The sequence below is a fragment of the Coenobita brevimanus genome, chromosome 101, assembly GCF_032717465.1.
Source record: "Coenobita brevimanus isolate Jiangsu-jjx chromosome 101, ASM3271746v2, whole genome shotgun sequence".
Classification (NCBI taxonomy): domain Eukaryota; kingdom Metazoa; phylum Arthropoda; class Malacostraca; order Decapoda; family Coenobitidae; genus Coenobita; species Coenobita brevimanus.
This window is the reverse complement of record NC_137054.1, coordinates 22044812-22066230: the sequence shown is the minus strand read 5'-3', so window position 1 is coordinate 22066230 and position 21419 is coordinate 22044812.

The window sequence follows — 21419 nt, the reverse complement described above, 5'->3', positions numbered from 1 at the left end:
ACTTAGGTACCAGGAAAGTCAGAGGGGAAGATAGGCCCCATGGCAGGCACATTAGTAAGTGGGATGGTATGTGGAGTAGGAATGATGGGACGCAGGCAGACATGGTTAGCATGGTAATTTGTATGGAAAGGAGGAGGGAAATGTAACTACATAGTAAGGGAGGCAGGAGAAAGGGTACAAAGATTGAGTAGGTAGGCAGGGACATAGGCAGGGTAAATAAACAGGAAGGGAAGAAGGAAGATAAGCTTTAAAGAAATGTTAAGATGGCAGGAAACAAGGTTTAGAGGAAAGTAGTAAGTGTAAGGACACGGGAAAGGTAGGTTTATCTGAATGAGGTGGAAGAACGAGGATTATCGACTAAAGTTAAGCAGGCAAACGGGGTAGGAATACCAGGAGCCGGGAGAACAAGAAAGTAGGAGGGCAGAATAGAAGACAGATAGGGTTGACAGGAAGAGAAAGAGGAATGGGGTTAATAGACATGGAGAATAGAAAGCAGGCATGCAAGGGTATGAAGACAGGGAGCTCGACACTGGTGCAAGGAAGGCAGAGAAGGAATGGGGTGAAAAATGCTAGAAGGAAGAAATGGGACGGCTGAATAAGGGGAGAGAGGGTGAGTAGGAAAGTAGACAGGGAAAGTACAGGAAGAAGGACTGCAGACACGATAAGTACGAAGACTGGTAGTAGAACCGACAGTCGGTAGGTAGGAAGGCAGACAAGGTAGGTAAGAAGGTAGGCAAGCTAGGTAAGTAGAAAGGTATGCAAACGGGATAGGTAGGAATGTATGCAGGTATGGTATGTAGGAAGGAAGGATAGGTAGGAAGAAAAGCAGGGAAAATGAGAGGGTAGAACCGGTAGACGTTGAGGAAGGCAGGGTAGGAAGGAAGGCAGGCATGCAAGCGTAGGCAGGTGGTCAGGCAGACAAGCATACAGGCAGGTATGAAGGAGTGCAGAACGATAGGCAGGGTAGGTAGGAGGCAGGCATGAAGAGTACGTAGGAAGACGGGCGAACAGGGTAGACAGGACTGCAGACAGGCAAGCAGAGTAGGTAGGAAAGAAGGCAAGGAGGGTTGGTAGGAAGGCAGGCAAGTAACCAGGAAAGGCAGGTGGGAAGTTAGGCAGGAAGGTCAGGACTGAAGGTAAGGAAGGAATGAATAAGATATATTGTATGTAGAAAAGGAATAATATTGGGCTATACAGAGGGATGGAGGAATATGAAGGTTGACAAGGAGTGTAGGAGATAAAGAGGGTTGGTAAGACTATAATGAGGGGAAAACAGGATTAGTAGGGTTAGAACAGGGAGAGGGGAGGACTGGTTGGGACAAAAAGAAGGAACGAGGACTGTAAGAGATAGGAAGAAAAGGAGATGGGGTGGGAACAGAAGGAGGAGGGAACAGGGTTGGTGGGGACAAATTAGTAGGGGTAGAGGAAGAGGAAAATGGAGTTGGCTTGGAAAAAAGCAGGTTGGTAGGACTGGGAGGGGAAACAGAACTGATAGGGGGAGATGTAAAGAAAAATGTGGTTGGACTGTAAGTGGGAGTAAAAGAGAGTGAGTAAGTATAAAAAGAAGGAAGAAAAGGGCAGATACGGAGAGAAGACAGGAAGGAGGAGAGGTCTGATAGGAAGTGAAATGTCTAGAAAGATGGAAATGAATGGTTAAAAATGGAATGAGCGAACAGGTTTAAGTGACTGAAATAAATGAAAAAGTTAAAAGAATGGAAATACTGACGTGAACTGAAAGACTAAAGCAAATGGAAAATAGTGAAGGAAATAAAAATAATGAAAGGAACGGAAAGAATAATACAAATAAAACATAAACCGAATGAATATATTAAAGTGAGTATACGTCATGAAATGAACGAAAGGATGAAAGTAAATAAAAAAGGTGAAATGAGTGGAATGAGCGATATAAATGTTTAGAATAACAGATAGTGTGAAATGAATGCAAAGAAGAAATTAATGAAAATAATTAAGTTAATAGAATCAGCCATGGTGATTGAAAAGCGTGGAATGAATAAAAGTGATATAAAGTGAAATAATAGTGAGGATGAAATGTATGAAAATGGTGAAATGATTGAAAAGAGGAAAGTTAATAAGGAAAGTGAAGTGAAACTGAAATACAGAAGAAAAGGAAATGAATCGAATGGATGGAAGCAATGATGCGCAGGAGTACGAAGGAGGGTATATTAATATTAGGGAGGGCAGGAGAACTGGAAGAGAAGCTGAAATTAGTTTAAACATATATCTGACGAGGAAAACAATATAGAAACAAGAGAAGGAATATGGAAGAGAGAGTATACGAAGGAGAGAGGGAAGGTAAAGTATCAAAGGAAGAAGAGGGACGTAAGAGGAAGAGGAGGCAGAGGGGAAGGAAGATGATGAGGTCGAAAAAGTAAAAGAAAAAAATGCAAATTGGAAGAAAAGTTTCCTGAAATATGAGTCCTGGAAGACACAGCGAAAGAGGAGGAGGAAGAAGAAAAGCCTGAGAAGGAAATAACCTAAGATAATGCGGCAAGAATGCGAAATGAGGAGAGAGTTAGAAGAAGGGAGGAAGGAGAGGAGGGAGAAGGAGCGGTTGCCAAAGAATAGGAAGGGTTGAAAAAATGACCCGGTGAAAAGGTTGGAGGAGGGAAAATGGAATATAGGAGGTAAAAAAAAAAAAAAGGAGAGAACGGAAGGAATAATGCCTGAGACGTAAAGAGATGAGGGTGGTAGGGTGGGAGAGACGGGAGGCGTGGGAAGGATAAAGAGGGAGGAAGTAAAATCCAAAGAGTATCAACCCATTATTTTATATGTCGCCATTCTCAAATTATATTCATACTTTCACAAGGCGATTTTTTTCAGTTTTATGTGGTCCATGTTAAGCCTTGCCGTGCGATGTGTTTTCCTCCTACTATCAAACGAGCTAATTCAGCTTAAGAAATAGTGAAGAAGTTAATGGTACTTTCAACAGATCCCATTCACTGTGGTGACATATACTGCAGAACATGCATGCTACACCAAACTATAGTATTTTATTCAGCTTAGGGAACAGCAAGATGTTTAGAAACAATTATAATTGACCCATACAGTGCGATGTTGAAGTCTTTATTCTATTAAACTTCCGGTAACTTAATCAGATTACTGATCAGGGAAGCGTTTAAAAAGCAGCCTCCTTTAACTCCTACTGAACAATGACGTCCTTTATATTCTGTTCTCGCTACAGCCAGATAATTATATTGCACTTAAGGGAGACCTCTCGTAGGAAGAAGGAAATTATCAAAGAAAGTAAGAACAAAAAAGCAGTGATTTTTGGAATAAGAATAAACTTTTTTTTTTTTTTTTTTTTTGGGGGGGGGGGTCGAGAAGAGCTACAATGACAGAAATAAAGCACATGATAAGGGTTTACACCCCCTAATTTTAGCCTAATAATCAACCAGCGTACAGTACGTGTATGCGTAGCACATGTAATGAAAATATGTCTTGATGGTTTTTCATGCAAGAGGAATTCTGGATTTCGGGGGCTTGAATTATGTGTGGATGACTGTAGGAAAAATTTCATTTGGCATGTTCTCAGCAATCCTCCCACGTTGTGCTTTTTTCTCTCCTTGTTTCTGGACCCTACTTAACCCCATCTTTAAATGGTTAAGTGGATCGGAACAAATGTAGGAGATAAACACTAAGATAAGAAAATATTGAGCATAACATAATGTTTTAATAAAAGGAATACAAGGAGCATTAGCTCTTTCGCTGCCGTTGGTGAACATGGAATATATATTCCGTCTGACATTTTGATCAGCAAAGAAATGCTAGCGATCAACGGCTTCAAAAAATATTACGAGTAACCCTTTCTTGACTATTCGTACTTCTCGAAAGCTTATTTAAACTAAAATTTTACGATTTTCTTCAGTCGAGGGAATCATTGTTGTCAGCATTAAACACAATAAGATCACACAAGACCAAGGAATTAGAAGTATGTGTTAAATGTGTTAAAGGAATACACAAACGGAAGGAAAAACTATGGTTCTTAGATACAGATGTAGGGAATTAGAAGTAAAGATAAAATTAGTAGAAGAAAGAACTGGAAAAGTGTTACGAACATGTAAGAAAAGAAGGATGGCATTATGATGAAGGATAATATGAAACAGACACAGGAAGTTGAGAGACTTAAACAGAGATGTCACAAAGAGCTTGTGCAAGGATGGACTGGGTGGGAAAGGTGTACAATGTGCTAATCTCATGAATCAAGTGACATATTGTACTGGTTTAGTTTTGCTTGCTTCAGGTGATTCTATGAACCCTATGGGAAACCTTAGTAGCGACTGGGTTAAGGAAACCTATAGATAACCCTCTTATACTGAAAAGTCTTTCATATAGTGATTAATATTGACCGGAGGTAGCTATACATAACTGCAGAATATATCATGGAAGGGAAAGGAATTCAGGTGAAATAAATTATAAGAGTTCTAAAATCTTGGCTGAAGAATTTATCTATGCAGTTTTGATATTTTGAAAAAGAATAATTTAAACGATGCAGAGTAAAATCTTATGCCTTTAGCTGAAATAAAATATTACGTGAAGGTATTCGAGATCAATGAGGAGTGTGTAAGGGAGAGGGGGTAGAACGTAGGAACAAACAAAACTAGTTTGAAGAATGAAAGTAGTGGAGGAAAGATGTATTATGTGGAGAAATTTGGTGTAGAGGAGAAGGTAATATGGAGAGAAGAAAAGGAGTGAAAAGTATAGGAAGACAATAAGAAACTGTGCAAAGTTAAATATTTTGAAGGGAAGATAACATATTGTAGAGACTGTTGTTGTTATAGTTGCTGAACACCGGTTTAGCCTGTTCCAGAAGATCCATCAACCGATGGTATGCAACTACTCCAATGGGGTCGTCCCATAGGGGTCTGATACCTTTGATGTCGTGCCTGCGTTTTAGCATGGAATGTGCTGAGCTGTGCTCTGTCATGTGGACTCTGATATGGGGGCATATTCTACATGCAAGGCAAGTGTAATCTGTGATTCTGTCCAACCCAAATCAAAGCTGGTAACTGATGAGGACTGAGTTATGTGCTGATCATGGGTAGGGGAACTCGATCAGCTCTATTTAAATACCTCTGATGGGTGGATATCGGGAGGGAGACTTGCAGTAGGCTATAGTGTTCTGATCGAGGTGGCCCTGGGAGTGAAATAAGTATTTAGGTGTTTGTGCATTGCTAGTGGTATAGTGTCTGAAGAAGGACTGTTGTTGAAATGGATATGGTAATGTTTGTGTAGTGATTGTTTTATGTGCTTAGCTATGCCGTGAGGATTTGTCATTTAAAAACAGGGGAGTTGTGTGTTAGTGCAGGCTGCCGTAAAAAATTGTATCTCTCTTATGTCAAGCTATTCTTTAGAAGAGAGTACTTCAGTTTCAAAGTATAAGTGAGTTATGGGAGTGGTATCAGTGCATCTGTTGATGTACATAGCGTTATTCTATATGGTTTGCAAACTTCTGCAGTGGGTGTTAAATAGGACGGAGGCCCCTGCTGGGCAGGCATAGAATATCACTGATCTGATATACTGTTCTTACTACATGAGAAATATATATTTTTGTTCGCAGAAGCCTGTCCCTGAGTGCATTAAATCTCGGGGTGCATCGATTCGATGTCTTGTACGTGGTCCTTGAAGGTGAGTCCATTGTCATATGCCATTCCAACGATCGTAGTGGAGGGTGAATGTGGCACTGGTATATTTTAAGTTTGATGTTATGGGTGTACCTGCCCTCACGATTGCTGGCGATAATTGGTGTGATGGTGGATTTGGCTGAAGCAATCGTCAACCTGTTGTCCTCGACCCATGCCTGAAGCAAGCTGAGGTAGTCTTGTTGCAGTATGCATGTGGTACCTCTGGTGTGTTGTGTGGTTGGTATGGCAATGCCATCTGCCTATGAGACAATGTTTGTGGTCGGTTTGGGTGTGGAAATGTCATGCATGTATAACTTGGAAAGTGTGGGTGAAAAAATAGAGCCCTCTAGAATTCCACTGGGGAAGATTGTGTTTGTGATTATTTGTCTTGGAGGGTAACAAGGTGCTTGTCTATCAGACAAGTACTTGGCATGCCAGCATTTGGTGACGCTGCTACATCTGTGTTAAATAAGTTGGCGATCATTTTGCGTCCAGGGTTGATATTAAAGGATTTACTAATGTAAGTTGTTGTAAGAGGAGAACATTCTGTCTGTCTTGCTGTGTCGATGGTGTCAGATGCATGTTGTGTATGATTTGTAAGGTGCTTGTAGAGTGCAGTGTTCTGAAGCCGTATTGTGAGAGCAAAGGGGACATGAAGTGCGACTTTGTTAAAAGTTAGGTATTCAGTTGTCTTGGATGGTGTACTAACTAGTGTTATGGGTCTGTACGAAGATGGGTGTGTTGGGTACTTATTGAGTTAAAGAACAGTGACGATTGTTCCATGTTTTCAAATGCTTGAAGTGTTCCAGTGTGGCTATGAGTAATTTCTGATGCTTGTGAAGGTCTACATGCCGTGTGGTCCTAAATCTTTCGGGGGTAGTTGTTTGACGCCACCCAACCCTGTGCTTGTACTGAAGTGTTTTTTTGTTTTCTTTATAACGTAACATGTTACGTGTCTGTTATGAAATGAAGGGTATTACAATGTGGTCAAGCGTAAGGGACTGCATATATAGAGAAAATAGTTTTTCAGACTCGGCTCGTGTTGGTGTAAGGTGGCTTACGTTTTCTTAGTGGTTCACGAGTATTTTGCTTGTTCCTTGTAAAAAGGGATGTGTCGGATGTTTGAAGTGATGGCAGGATAGTCTTATAGGTGCTTTGTTGTGATTTAATGATACTATTAAGTGATTTCTAAAGACGAGAGGGGTCTTTGGAGTGGCTGGGTGATGTTACAAAGACTTTCAGATTTCCGTTTTCCCTGTCTTAATTTTGTTGCCAATTCCGTTGTTTAGTTGTTGGAACCTCGCAATGGTATGTTTTGTGTCGTGTGTTTGGGGTGGGGGGGGAGTTGTGTTTGAGATTCGTGTTGTGTTTTGAGGCGAACGAACAGTCTACAGTATTAAGTTTGGGTTGTAATCTCTTCTGTTGCTTCGCGAAATGTCTTTTTGTCTGCGTTAACTAAGATGTTGAATTTCGAAATGTGTCTGTCAGTGTTGGCGATGGGTGCGTTATTTAATGTACTGAATTGCTGTTCATTTCTTTTGGTGAATTTTGTCCAGTTAGCTCTCTCGTAGTTTGAGTAGGTGATTTTACGTAATCGCACTTGTTTGGAATGTATTTGTGTAGTGATAATGAAAAGGAGTGTATGTGAAAGATCAGGTACCGTCCGTCAGGTGCTGAGTGAAAGAGTGGGCGAACAAAATGCGATGTCTGAGGAAGCGGGAGAGTGGTGTGCATGGTGTGGGGTGTAGATGTATTGTGAGGTGTCGTTGAGAATGTATATGTTGTTGAGCTTTGATGCAATGTCAAAGCCTCTGCGGTTTTTTTCAGTGTGTTCGTACAAGGAGGTGTTTTTAAAGTTAAAGTCACATCAGAGTTACGAGCAGATGTCTGTTAGGGAAAGGAGCTATGGGTTGTCCCGCGCCGATATGACGTGGAAGGTTTCAGGAGGAATATAGATTATACGGTTACTAATTTTTTGTTTAGGACCCGATTTACCACTAAGTGGCTGAATATCTTATGTGACGTCGTTCTGAAAAAAGTGATCGTGCTGTCTCTGGTGTGTCTTTGCAGAGAATGGATGTGTGAATGTACAGTCACTCATAAAAGAAAAGAACCCCCCGTGCGTTAGAGGCAATATAACTCGGGGTATTCAGTGTTGGTAACAGTGTATTTGACGTCAGCCATATGGGGGGATGAGGAGGGGTGTTTGAGTGGAGGGCGGAGTTAATCTGCACGAAACACTGCTTCAATCCACAATTCGAGTCAAACATACATTATATCTGACTTGTTATGTTGTCCTTCACACAAAATTAACTTTATGCTACAAGAACAAAGAACTTTCAGGTGATAACACAATCCCATACCCGAAACATTTATGCATTAATGCCGCACATGATGCAAATGAAACCCCCGGCCTCAAGGGTTAAATGAATGGGCTCGACACACTTGGAATGATCTTTGAATGAACTTCCCCCAAACGCAGCTTCATACCCCCACACCTGACGTCATTTACAGTGTTACCAGGACCGATATCATATTGGTTGAAAGGTGTCTTGGCCGGGGGGGTCGTTTCTTTAATGAGTGACTGTACGTAATGGAATTCCTACATAGTCACCAGTTCTGTCTGTGAGGATATGCAATCAATGTCCGATGTGTGGAGTTTTGTGTGTGCGTGTAACCTTTTTCTCTTGTAGAAGTGCAGTGTGTTGGTTGCCTTTGTGTAAAGGCTTTCAGTTTGTGGTGTTTTAGTGAGAAGGTAATCGACATTTACTTGGGGTATATTCATACTGCGTGTTCGGGGCGCCTTGCGTTCTGTGTTGTAGGTGTCGTGTTTGAGCGCAGGAACTGAGTTAGGGTGATAATGGTTGTGTGGGTTGGGAGGGAAGGGTGGGGTGTTGGAAAAAGTGGATGGAATTGTGTTTAAAGAGGCAATAGGAATGTTTGTGGATGTGTTTTACCTGTCACATACCCATGTGCTGTGGTTTTGGATGATGTTTGTAAGTTATCTGATACCTCTCTGATATTGTGGAGGTAAAGACAGGAAGGGGAACACAGGTGCATGATTTGGAGATGGAGCGGTGCGCGGTAAGATATAACGTTCCAATGTAAGGAAGAGAGTGGAGACGGAAAAAAAAAATTGTGAAGAGAAGGTACAGAGTGTTATGAAGGGCACATGGTTTGAAGGAGAAGACATAATGTGGATAGGAAGTACGGTAATAAGTTTGCAGAGAAGGAACGTGGAGGGAGGGTACATAAAATGAAAAAAAGATGGGAAGTAGAAGGAAAGTTATAAAGTGTGGAGCGAAAGACATAAAGCAGATGAAGGGTAGGCTAACAACTACGGAGAGAGGGAAGAGAGTGGTGAGGAAGGGAAGAAGTAAATGGACGGGTACACAGGGTGTGGAGCGTCGGGAGTATAGGGAACTTAAAGAGTAGAGAGAAGCTAAGTTAATGGAGGGGACATGGTACTAAGCGGAAGACATGTGCACAGTACATACTGTAGTAATGATTAAGGGAGGGAATGAAGAAAGGGTATAAGGAACTGAGTGGATTGGAAGCAAGAAGAGTAGGATTAAGAGAAAGCAGGGGATGGAAGGAGGGTATGCGCTACAGATAAAAGATAGGGAGTGGAAGAAAGAATACATACAGTAGTGTAGAACGGATTAGAGGGAGAGAGGGTTGACTTTGAAGGAATGATGGGAGAGGGAAATGGAAAGGGAGGGCTTGCAGGGAAAGATGGATGGGAGGGGAGTGACAGTGACCGAAGAGAAAGAGGTTTGGAAAGGGTGGGAGTGAGTTAGAGTGGGATAGAAGGGAAGAAGGTGGAGGGAGAGAGGGATGGAAAATTACGAAGTGAAGGGGGGGAAACTAGAAAATGAGGGGGAGAAATGAAAGAGGGATGAAAAAGGAAGGACAAAGGAATGGAAAAAGGGGGAGTGGAAAGAAGTATGGATGAAAAGGGTAGACATATAGGGAATGGGACGGGAAAGGAAGGGAGTGAGGGTTGAGACAGAGACACAAAGGGAAGGGCTGATGTAATTACAGGGGTATGAGGAAAGGTTAGGGAGGATTAGTAGGGGAAAAAATAGGGGAGAGGGGAGAGAATTATGGGAGACAGGGGAGAGAGGGAAGGGGGACAGCTGGGTGACTGATGTTGTGACTTGTGCAACCGACATGACCACAATTACTGATGCCATTACCACAAGCCCCACCATCATTGCTTCATTCTCCGCCACCATTACCAGACCCACTGTAACTCTTTCAACCAAAGCACGTCTTTATCTTATTCTGGCTAGGCAACGTACAGTTCAGTCCACGGTGTTTCTCTTTAGCGGAGGAAAATCATCGGCCGGTGATAATAATAGTAGTAGTAGTAGTAGTAGTAGTAGTAGTAATAATAATAATAATAATAATAATAATAATAATAATAAATAGTAGTAATAATAATAATTACAATAATAATAATAATAATAATACTAATAATAATAATAATAATGATAATATTAATACCAACAATAATAACAATAGTACAATAATAACAATCATTATCATCATCCGGACCTCCTTTCCCACCCTACGTCAGGGTAAGGAGTAGCAATGTCCAGACAGCCCAAATTTGTCCAGTCCAATGGGCCACGTTACCTTTCCCTCATCATTCAAGTCCCCGGAATCCCGGCTCTATCGGATACGCCAAAAACATTCACCACGTTCTGTAGCTTCACATAAACGTATCCAGCAGAGTCAATCCGGACGCTGCCAAGTTAAAAAGAGGTGCCAAATCCCTGATCATGCACTTCTTACAACATTCATCCCGCCAGCTCGATCTCTTGTTATTTTCATAGCTTCACCAACTTCCAAACCTCTCTTCCTCACTCATTCATCCACCATATCTCTCCACCTTCTCCTTGGCCTACCTCTCGTCATCCCTCCTTCAAATTCGCTCAGATAAACCTTTTTCACCACTCTATTATTATCCATTCTCTCCACATGACCATACCATCTTAGTACACTCTCTTCGATTCTGGTGCCCACAGACTTCCTCACTCCACATCTTTCACGAATCACGTAGTTTCGTATCCTATCCACTCTCTGTACTCCAGTACATTCCTCAGCAGTCCCAACTCCTCTGTTCATACCCTTCACTTTTCATTTTCATGCCACACCATAGTCTCACAGCCATATGTTAAAGTTGACACTAACACTCCTTCATGTAAGCCTCGTGCAGCTGCAACACGCAAGCCTCTGTTTCTTATCATTCAAGACCTTCATTGCACCAGCTACTTTTCTTCCTTGTTTCACTCTACTTTCCACTTCTTTTGCACATTTTCTTTTTTCTATCACTGTACCCAGGTATTTGAACTCTCTCACCAATTCCAGTCTCTCTCCATTCACTGTAACATCGCACTGGGAGTCACCTTCTCTCTCAAGAACCATCACCTTACTCATTTCTACATTTACTTTGAAGGTACGATGCTCACAGACATCAGCAAAACTCTGCACTAGCCTACCAAATACTTCTCTGGTATTAGCAAGTATCATTGCATCATCAGCATACAACAAATTTGAGATATTCCATCCATCACCCTTCATTGCCAACGCCATCCTTCTCTCCATTACTCGTGTTTTTACTTCTCTCATCACCCCATCCATATATATATTGAACAACCATGGGGACAACACACAACCTTGTCGCATGCCGACACCGATCGTGAACCATTTACTTGGATGTCGGTTAACCCTTACACATGCTTCACTACCATCATAAAAACTCTTGACGGCACCTAGCATCTTACCATCTATACTGCACATGGGCAAAACCTTCCACTATCCTTCTCTGTCCACTTTGTCGTATGCTTTTTCCAGATCCATAAATGCCATTAACACCTTATGGTCCTTCTCAGAAGCCCTTTCTGCTATCTGTCTCACTGCAAATATTTGATCCAAACGTCTTCTGCCACTCCTAAAGCCACCATGTTCATCACTCATTAGAACTTCTGATATCTCTCTTACATTCTGTGTAATAATTCTTCCATATACTTTCCCTCCATACTCAATAAACGTATGCCACGATAATTCTTGCACTCAGTTCGCTCACCTTTATTTTTGTATAGGGGTACGATCACGGCCTCTTTCCACTCTTTTCTTGCACAGTTTCACTCACCTACGTCTTCTTACATATCTCCAACAAGCACTTCATTCCACTCTCTCCACTACACTTAATCATCTCTGAATACACCTCGTCAACCTCAGCTGCTTTCCCATATTTGAGCCACTTCACAGCACTCTTCACCTGAGCGAGTGTCACGTCTCCTGGCACTGCATTCCTTCTCTGCAAACCCCCCAAACCAATCATATTTACAGCCACTCTGCCCTCTCTATTCTCACTCATCAGGCTTTCAAAATATTCTTTCCCTCTGGTCCTTACTTCATCCCCATGGGTTAATAATCTACCACCTACATCCTTCACACCATCACATTTCTTTCCACTTTCACTTCTTCATTTCCGTACCTCTTTCCAGAATAACTTCCTATTTTCAGAGTAGTTTGCATTCCTTTTTTTTTCCTAGATCATCATTTACCTCCTTCCTCTTCACAAGTCTGTTTACGTGCATCTTGCTCTCAATATATTCAGTTCTGATTTCAATTGAACCCCTCTTCTGTAACCACTTTAGCCACTTCTTCCTCTTTTCCTCCACTGCTCTCTTAACCTCATCATCCCACCATGCCCTACCTTTCTGCTTTGTTGTTACTTTTGCCACACTACATACTACTTCAGCATTCCTAACTAAGCAATCCTTATATGCATTTCACAGGCTGTCCAGATCCATTTCATTCCAATTCACTAATTCTAACTCCTCCACTACTTTGGTCCTGTATTCATCTGCCATTTCTTTGATCCTCAGCTTCTCAACTTTTAGTCATTCTCCCTGACTGCTCCTCTCTCTCCTGGTCCACCTAACTCTTCTCGGCTTGGTTTTGCATCCGACAATCATATGATCTGACAGACCTACACATCGTCCTCTCACTGCCACCGTATCAGTAACCATTCCCAGCATCGACCTGTCTACGAGCACGTAATCAAACAGGCTTCTTTTAGCACGATCCCCATTTTCTCTGTACCATGAATAATTATGTGCATCTTTGTGTCTGGAATACGAGTTACAAATGCACAAGCTCCTTTCCTGACACATCCTTCAGTCGCTTCCCGTTATCATTTTGTATTGGCACTCCATTATAACCCATTATGTTATTCTCAGGACCAGTGCCTACTCTTCCATTCATATCGCCCATTATGATCACTTTGTAGCTCCTGGGCATTTCTCCCACTGCTTCATCCAGCTCACCCCCAAACCTGTCTTTCTCTTTCTCTCTCACTTCTGTCCTTACATGGTGCATACGCTACAATCATCAACACTTTCACCTTTTCCAACTTGACATACATACACTTCGAGCTGAAACATTTGTAGTCTCTCATTCCACTCTGCCACACCTCATTCATTGACAAAGCAACTCATTCCCTGCATCTTCCTCGCCCATTCATGCCCTGTGTCACACATTTCACACCTTCCCACTCCTCCACTTCACACCCTATCATCTTTGTTTCACACGATGCCATCACGGCATATCTCGCACTCTTGAACACATTCACCACTTCCACGCTCTTGCTCTCATCATTCGCGCCTCTCACATTCCACATGGCCATGTGAATCTGCCAGTGTGGTTGGGGCCCTGGGTAGGTATTGGGCCCTCCAAGGCTCTCTGAAACATCTGCCATGATTAAGTGATTTTGGATAGGGATATCTAGGGGACACTCAACCCGGCCAAAAACCCCGGTAATATGGTTGCCACCCAGCGTAGTAAATGGTTTCCTGGGTACAGGAAACAATTTGGCTTATCATTCAGTGTAGAGATCATAAGGCATCCCTACACTGAGTGAGCGGATGATGGGCACCCCCTACCACGAATAATAATAACAATAATAATAATAATAATAATAAAGATAATAATAATAATAATAATAATAATAATAATAACTAGAACACAGTAAAATTGTTCAAGGACAATATTAATACTGAAACACTTCCCACCGCTGCTGCCTAGCCCAGAGCCTGTTGCTTGCCTTTGACTGCACAGATGGCTCTGTAGGAATACTTTGATGACTCTATCTTTAATCCTTCATGGAGAATTAGGTGAATCCGGGATATCCGGAGAAGGCCTTTTTTTTTTTTTTTTTTTTTTTTTTTTTTACCTCAGGAGATCTCAGAGAATAATCAACCGATTGAAACCAAACTCCTTTCTGTAATGCAACCTCCCTAAGGCTACATTATAGTACAATTTCACCTTGCACGCTTATGTGGTTTCTGAGATAGCATCCCGTAATCCTTTTCCTACATTCTGAATAGTATCCGACGATCCGGTTAAATGACTGCCATCATATTTAGCCAGGAAAAGCCTCAACCTGGGCGATTAACCTGACAAAGTTTGATGGCTCTAGGCCAAAGAGGCTCCTAGGAATGATAATTTACTTTGTAAGTGGAAAGAATAACAAGAATATTGACAAAAGTAAGAAGTTTCTCACAAGGATGTGGGAAGTTTTAATAACAGTATATGCTTCATCGGATGGAAAGGTACTATGGTTATATCGAACCCTTGATGTGCAAAGTCCTTTCCCTTATGTGGACAAAATTGTGTGGCGGTGTTACTAATTAAAAAAGTTACCAATGGATGAGTTGTTAGGATAAGATATTACCACTGTGCCCATACGGTGCGAGCCATCTTCAACAGAACTGCTGTTTAATTGTCAAGGGAATCATAATTAAACTGAAAGTAAACGCCATACCACAGAAGTGTGCTGCTATGTCCCTTTGGCAATCAATATTATTAACTATACTCTTACCGAAAACTGTTCTTATCGCTGAAGATTATCTTCTAGGTTAAGAAGACACTGAACATTCATACGAGAACAGAACGGAAACATAACCCACAGAAGAGAATAAATTTACCCACAAGTCCTGTATGGCAGATAATGCAGCTCCTTACATGAGTGCGGCGTGGAGGACAGCCGCGACTGAGGCAGCTGGGATTAAAAAACTAATTTGATTTTAAAAAGGAAAATGAAGACAATGGTTACAAGTAATCAGACTTATGTCGATTTCTTTGTGCAAGCTGTCATAATATATATATGGCGAATCTTCTCGTTGAGTGGGAGAGGATATATATATATATATATATATATATATATATATATATATATATATATATATATATATATATATATATATATATATATATATATATATATGAAACCTCAAAAAAAAAAAAATAAAGCATAAGTTAGATTTCAGGCATGGAATAAAATGGAATAAAGTTTGGGTTTGTCACGAAAATTATATTATATCAGTCCAGAAATTACGAATTATCTTTCACCACGCTGTGTAATCATATATATATATATATATATATATATATATATATATATATATATATATATATATATATATATATATATATATATATATATATATATATATATATATATACAGTATTGAAGGCGTCTTCTTTTATCCAAACTAACTGAACGGAAAGTTAGGCTAGGAGATTTTGGTCTTTGAATTGTTCGATAGGAATTAATGTTGGCCTTATAATTACTCTTTAGTGTCCTGACGGCAGATTGTACGGCGAAACATACACTACACTTACTATTGTTATCACCATTGCTCTTACGGTGAAAAGAATAAGACATGATTGCTCTCTCAAAAGGCTCGAAATCGATCACCGAATGGGACGCTTTGGAACAGTTTGATCGTCTTAATGATCTTTCGGAGGGCCCAAAGACAAAGCATACCTCACTATCATTATCTCACCTGTGTGTTAGCATGCATTCAATATGGTTGGAGAATATTAACAACGATGAGGCAACGTGACAAATTTTACTCGTAATAAGACTCATGGACCTCAGGGAACGGACTGTCAGTTACTAACCCAGAGTTGGGTTCATAAAGAAATAAATATGTGTCGATGCATGATTTACAGTCATTGGATCAGCTATATTTCCCTCAGTGATAATGGCCAATGACAAACATATTCTCATGTTTACATGGGGTTGGGAGATGAAAAGAGCACGGCACTTTGATCTCAACGGGGGCACATCAGAGGAGAATTGATCCCTCAGAAATAATTTCCTTCCACCTGTACCAAATAGTATCACGACAATAGCTTCGTCAACAGTCCCCTGCCAGTACTTTGTCCTACCTTCAGTACTTTCATTACTGCTCTAGCGTCAAAGAGTCTCCAGCCTTCTTGTACTCTTTGTTCGCGTCGCCGAATGTGTAGCTATTGCAATCATGTCAGTTTTCATACGTGTATGTATGTATGTATGTGCTATAACAAACTATTCATGAATGCCGGATTCAGTATGGATCCAAATTGGCATATAAACTGTGTGTGGGTTCGGAAAGAAATTATCCGATTTTGGTGCAAATCAATTCAAGGTCAAGGCTGCAGGTTAGGCTCAAATATTGGTGTTGCGCAGCTGCCATCTGCAGGTATTTTTTATTTTTTATTATCAGAACAGGAGGAAGAAAAACAAATGAATAAAAAAAAATAAGCTATACATCAGATTACAGGTGTCCTTAATTAATAATAAATCTGTAACAGTGGGACTTGAAGTTTGGGGGAAACCACTCTGGGAAAGTGAGTTCTAAAGTTTGGGGGGAAATCATTCTAGGGAAGCAAGTTACAAAGAGATGCAGTTCGGGGAATAAAAGAATTCTGATAGGCAGAAGTTTTGCAGTATGGCAGTGTGACAGTCCGGTCATGAGCGCTACCACATGCCCATGTAGCACGGGGAAGGCATGGAGGGATGGCACAATGGATGCAACTTCGTCTGAACATATATCTGTAAAATAGTGCAAGGGAGGCAGCATTCCTTCCTACTTGAAAGGGACGTAGTTCATTTGTAATAGTAGGCTTATTAAGTTTTTTTTTTTTTTTTCTGAATTCTGTTTAGTTGTTTTACTGCAACCTCCCCACATCTATTCCACAAGGGTGAGCAATATTCAGGCTGTAAAAGCAAATGACTCTTGTAAATTATAAGTAACTACTCGTCAGTGAAGAAGTTACAGACTCTCTGCAATACTGTAGTCCAAGTTTCTCTGAAGCGGTGTTAGCAATTGATCTAACATGGGAGGTCCAGCTGAGACAATTGTTAAGCGAAACACCGAGAATTTCAATACTTTTAGAGGTAGGAATATTAGTAGTATTGAAGGTAATATGGGAATCAGGCAATATGTGTCTATTAGTAAATTGTATATATTTGTTTTTCTCAGCATTAAGTGAGACAATGTTATTTTGTCCCAATTCAGTTATCTTAGACAAATCTTGATTGATGGAGACTGCTGTACTGAGTTATGAGTTAGAGATATTAAACTGTGAATGGGTGTTTAAATTTGAATGAACTGTGAAGTGTTGAGTCATATGAATATGAATGGATGGGATTATAGGTGACAGATAAGAGATCATCAATATGAATTAGGAATAGGGTTGGAGCCAGGACTGATCCTTGTGACACGCCGGCATTTAATCGAATGGAAATTGGAATATACATCATCTACTTTTACTCTTACCTTTCTGTCAATGAGATATGAGAAAATCAAAGGAGCAAAAGATGATAGGCCATAGCAAAGAAGTTTAGATAGCAGGGAACGATGCATGAGTTTCTCCATGTTGGCCAATTGACTGATTGATGGCATGAATCAGGAGATTTAGCATATCAACAGAGGATCTTTCGTGTCGAAAACCATACTGTTTATCATTATGTAAGTGGCTGGATTCAAGATGTTTAACTATGTGCCTATTAATTACAATCTCAAATACTTTCCAAGAGAAGATGTGATTGCTATTGATCGATAATCAGAAGGGTCAGAGGAACTTCCTTTCTTTGGAATTGGGTGGACATTGCCTTCTTTCCAAGAACTAGAGAATGAAGAAGTGCGTATGCATGGTCTGAATAAATTAGCTAGAACAGGAACAAGTTCTGGGGAGCACTTTTTCAAACAATTGGAGGAATTCCATCTGGACCTGGAGCTTTGTTGGTTGGTAAATTGTCTACAATGAATTTTATGTGTGTAGTCGGTATCTTAAATGGAGCAATTTCGGGAAAGTCAGGTTCTAGTACAGGGACGGTCTGGTTGACTTCCTCTAAGGTAGAATTCCTGGCAAGGATGTTCGCTTTACCACGTCATTTATAGTGTTACCATTTGAAGATTTTTGTGTGGGAATGGGTGATGACTTGTTAAAGTTATTATTGAAAGAACTGAAAGTTGATTAGAATATTTGGTTGTCATTAGAGTTGTTCAGTAGTGTGGATGTTTGGTTGTGAAGAAAGTATGATTTGGCTAGATTTATTACTGCATTTTCACGTTTTCTAGCAATCTTAAGTTGACTGAGCGATTCAGATGTTTTTTTTTATTTTAAGTAAGAGCTATATATTAAGGACTTCTGGGTTGTTGCTCTGGACTGTTAAACCATTTTGGGGAGTTAGATCTTTTAGTGAACTGTTGACTGAGTATGACCAATTCCATACCAGCTTGTATTAAGTCATTAATGTGAGAATGGGTAAAATTGATGTCACTGGAGAAGAAAGACAGCCATGACATATCAGCAAAATATATAATTTCTAAATCCCTTCCAGTCTGCCCTATCAAATTGCCATCATACCATCTGACAGGTTCAGAACGGAGAGGTTTAAGGGAACTGACTAATGAGGCTTTGATGAGACTGTGGTCAGAGGATCCAAGTGGTGACAGTGCTTCCATTCTCTACTGATCCGGATTATTTATGAGGAAAAGGTCAAAGAGATAGGCGTAATGGTCAAGATTATCTGGTATTCTGGTTGGTTGTTTTACCAATTGCATGAGATTAAGCTATTCTGCAAACAGCTCACATTCTATATTTAACTATCACATAAAAATATTCCATGTGACACTTTCCTTTCATACAGTCAGCAGGGAGGTATTGTCGAACTTGATCGTGATAATATGAAGTTGCCCTGACGACATGTGCTGGGTCCTGGGTTGGACTGATCCCTACACCCGCAAATAAGGCTGTATTCCACTGGGCGTGATGATTTACCTGCATCTATTCAGGGGTTGCTAATCGTACTAATAGTTTATTATTTTCTTGTACGTTAAATATGTACTGTATTGTATGTCAACGGAGTTTACATAGATACGATATGGTACCCAAGATGATTTTAACTGTAATTTATCAGAATTCGATGATAATGAATTTACACTTGGAAACCTCCTTAACTAATAAGAATACGGCCCTGAAAGCATCGCCTGTTGGAGCAAAGATTTGCTACATATCCCTCAAGTTGCTTTTGGATGCATTTTCGACACTGGCATAACATGGGAATTATTTCTTCTGCACTACAACTAGACATTTTACATATATATATATATATATATATATATATATATATATATATATATATATATATATATATATATATATATATATATATATATAATTCTCCATGCTCCATGTCTCTATAGGCCGCTAATGCTCTATCACTAAACTCTGTGACTTATTTGGAAATCAAAAAGCATATATAATTTTTTAATTATGCAAGCCTACAACTATACGAGTATTTTACATTCACACTGGTTAATGTCTGATAATTCAGGTAAATGGCAGAAATTATCATCATTAGGATCATCATCAGAACTTAACCCCTTAAGTCCTAATCGCATCAATTGATGCGATTTGAGTTTTATGCCAAGTTGCCTAATCGCATCAGTTGAACGCGGCCTGTAAAAAACCACGAAGCACTTGCTCCACCCCAGTTATGATGTACATGGCTTCAGGCCAATGAGAACTCGTCCCTGATGTGGCGTGAGGGGGGATCGGACCAACCCGGGTGGTGGGGAGGCACCCCCCTCTTGGCCGCTTCCATGCCACCCTCTACTCCACTCCCTCACGCCCTCCTTGTCCCCCATCACCTTCCCATCCCTCCACGCAACTGCATCTCTCCATCCACAACAACCTGCGTCCCTTCCCACTCTCTCTTGCCCCTACTCCCTCCCTGATGGCCTCGTCCCCTCCCCCAAACTCCACCCCATCTCTCCCTCCTTGTCCCTCACTGCCCTTCCAACCCCCAACAGGCTCCCGAGAGTCAGGCCTGATGTACGTACCTGTTTCACATTATTTCTACTTCTTCCCAAATTTTTACACCTCTCTATTCATTTCTCACTTCGTACCTACCAATTTATGTACGTATGTAGTTGGAGAATGCTGTACAATATGTTGTAATACATACGACGCATCTTATTTATTTTATTTTTTTTCTTCATTCTCCCTATCTGCCCAGATTAGCACCTCTGAGTAGTGTCCGTCTGTGTTAGTTTTCGAAAGACTTTGAGGCCTTGTAGGGCTACTCCCCGTACCTGTTTCATCTCCCCACACAAACACACCTGTTTTCATGGCTGGTGTGATAAATTCCAATGAAATGGAGAGTTTCCACAAGAGAATTTAGTTGTTGCCGAAACTGTAATGATAAGTGTAATGAAGTGTAGTGATCATGTGATAATTGTAATGGTGTGATAAATGTGTAACGAGAAGCTGGGACAGTAAAAAGAGAAATCGGAAACAAATTATTGCTTTTTTTTTTCCATTCTTATGCATGCATTTATAGCATTATTGAACTTTATTTTGATGTCCTTGATGGTTATAAACATTTATATGCGTCTGTGTTAGTTTTGGAATGACTATGAGGCCTTGTAGGGCTACTCCCCACATCTGTTTTATCTCCCCACACCTACATACACACCTGTTTTTATGTCTGGTATAACAAATCCCATTGAAATGGAGGGTTTCCACAAGAGAATATGGTTGTTGCCAAAATTTTTCTCTCCAAGTACCACCAAGGCCTTGTATGCCTACTCCCCACACTAGTTATCTCCCCACACCTACATACACACCTGTTTTCATGATAGACGTTACAGAACACAATGAAGTGCTTTCTTTTCATGCGAAAAGCTGGTTATTTCCAACCCCCGTACCTATAGGCCTACTCTCTACAGCCTGCTCTATCTCCCCACAGTCTAGTAATCTCCCCACACGTACATACACCTGTTTTCATGGTTGGTGTGACAAAACACTTTGAAATGACCTGTTTCAGTAAGAAAAATAGGTAGTTATCAAAATTTTCATGTTTTCGATTGTTTTCGAGGTGTAGCTATCATAAACTTTTTTTGAACTTTGACGCACGATTGTGCGGTTACCATTAGGCCTACGGGGGTACGAATTGCGTTGTCAGGTGTGTAAATTCTTCCTCTTTAGCCAGAACACAGTCAATTAGGCCTTGATGAAAGTCGCCAAAACAACCCTGAATTGCGGTTGTGGGAGGTACTCTGCCTGAAACAATTGCGGTCTTAAGGGCTCTGAGATTCCTATGTGGTGGAGAAATTAATCTGGAGCACTGCCCTTTGATCTCACTGATGAAGTTATTTACTGTAGATGTAGGAGGAAGTGCTAGATAAAATTTTTATCCTCTTACTGTATGTCACTGGAAGTATGAGACGTTTACTGTACATGTACCGGACAAAGCTTTGTTTTCTGTACAGCTGAGGGAACAGTCCTATCAAACGGAGGATAATAATATAGGCAAAACAGTTATTTCCAACACCTCCCCATATAATGAACAGACCTATCATTTTTTTTTTCTTTTTTAACGACAACTGTCTTGAATACCTCCATACGGCTGCTGAGGACATT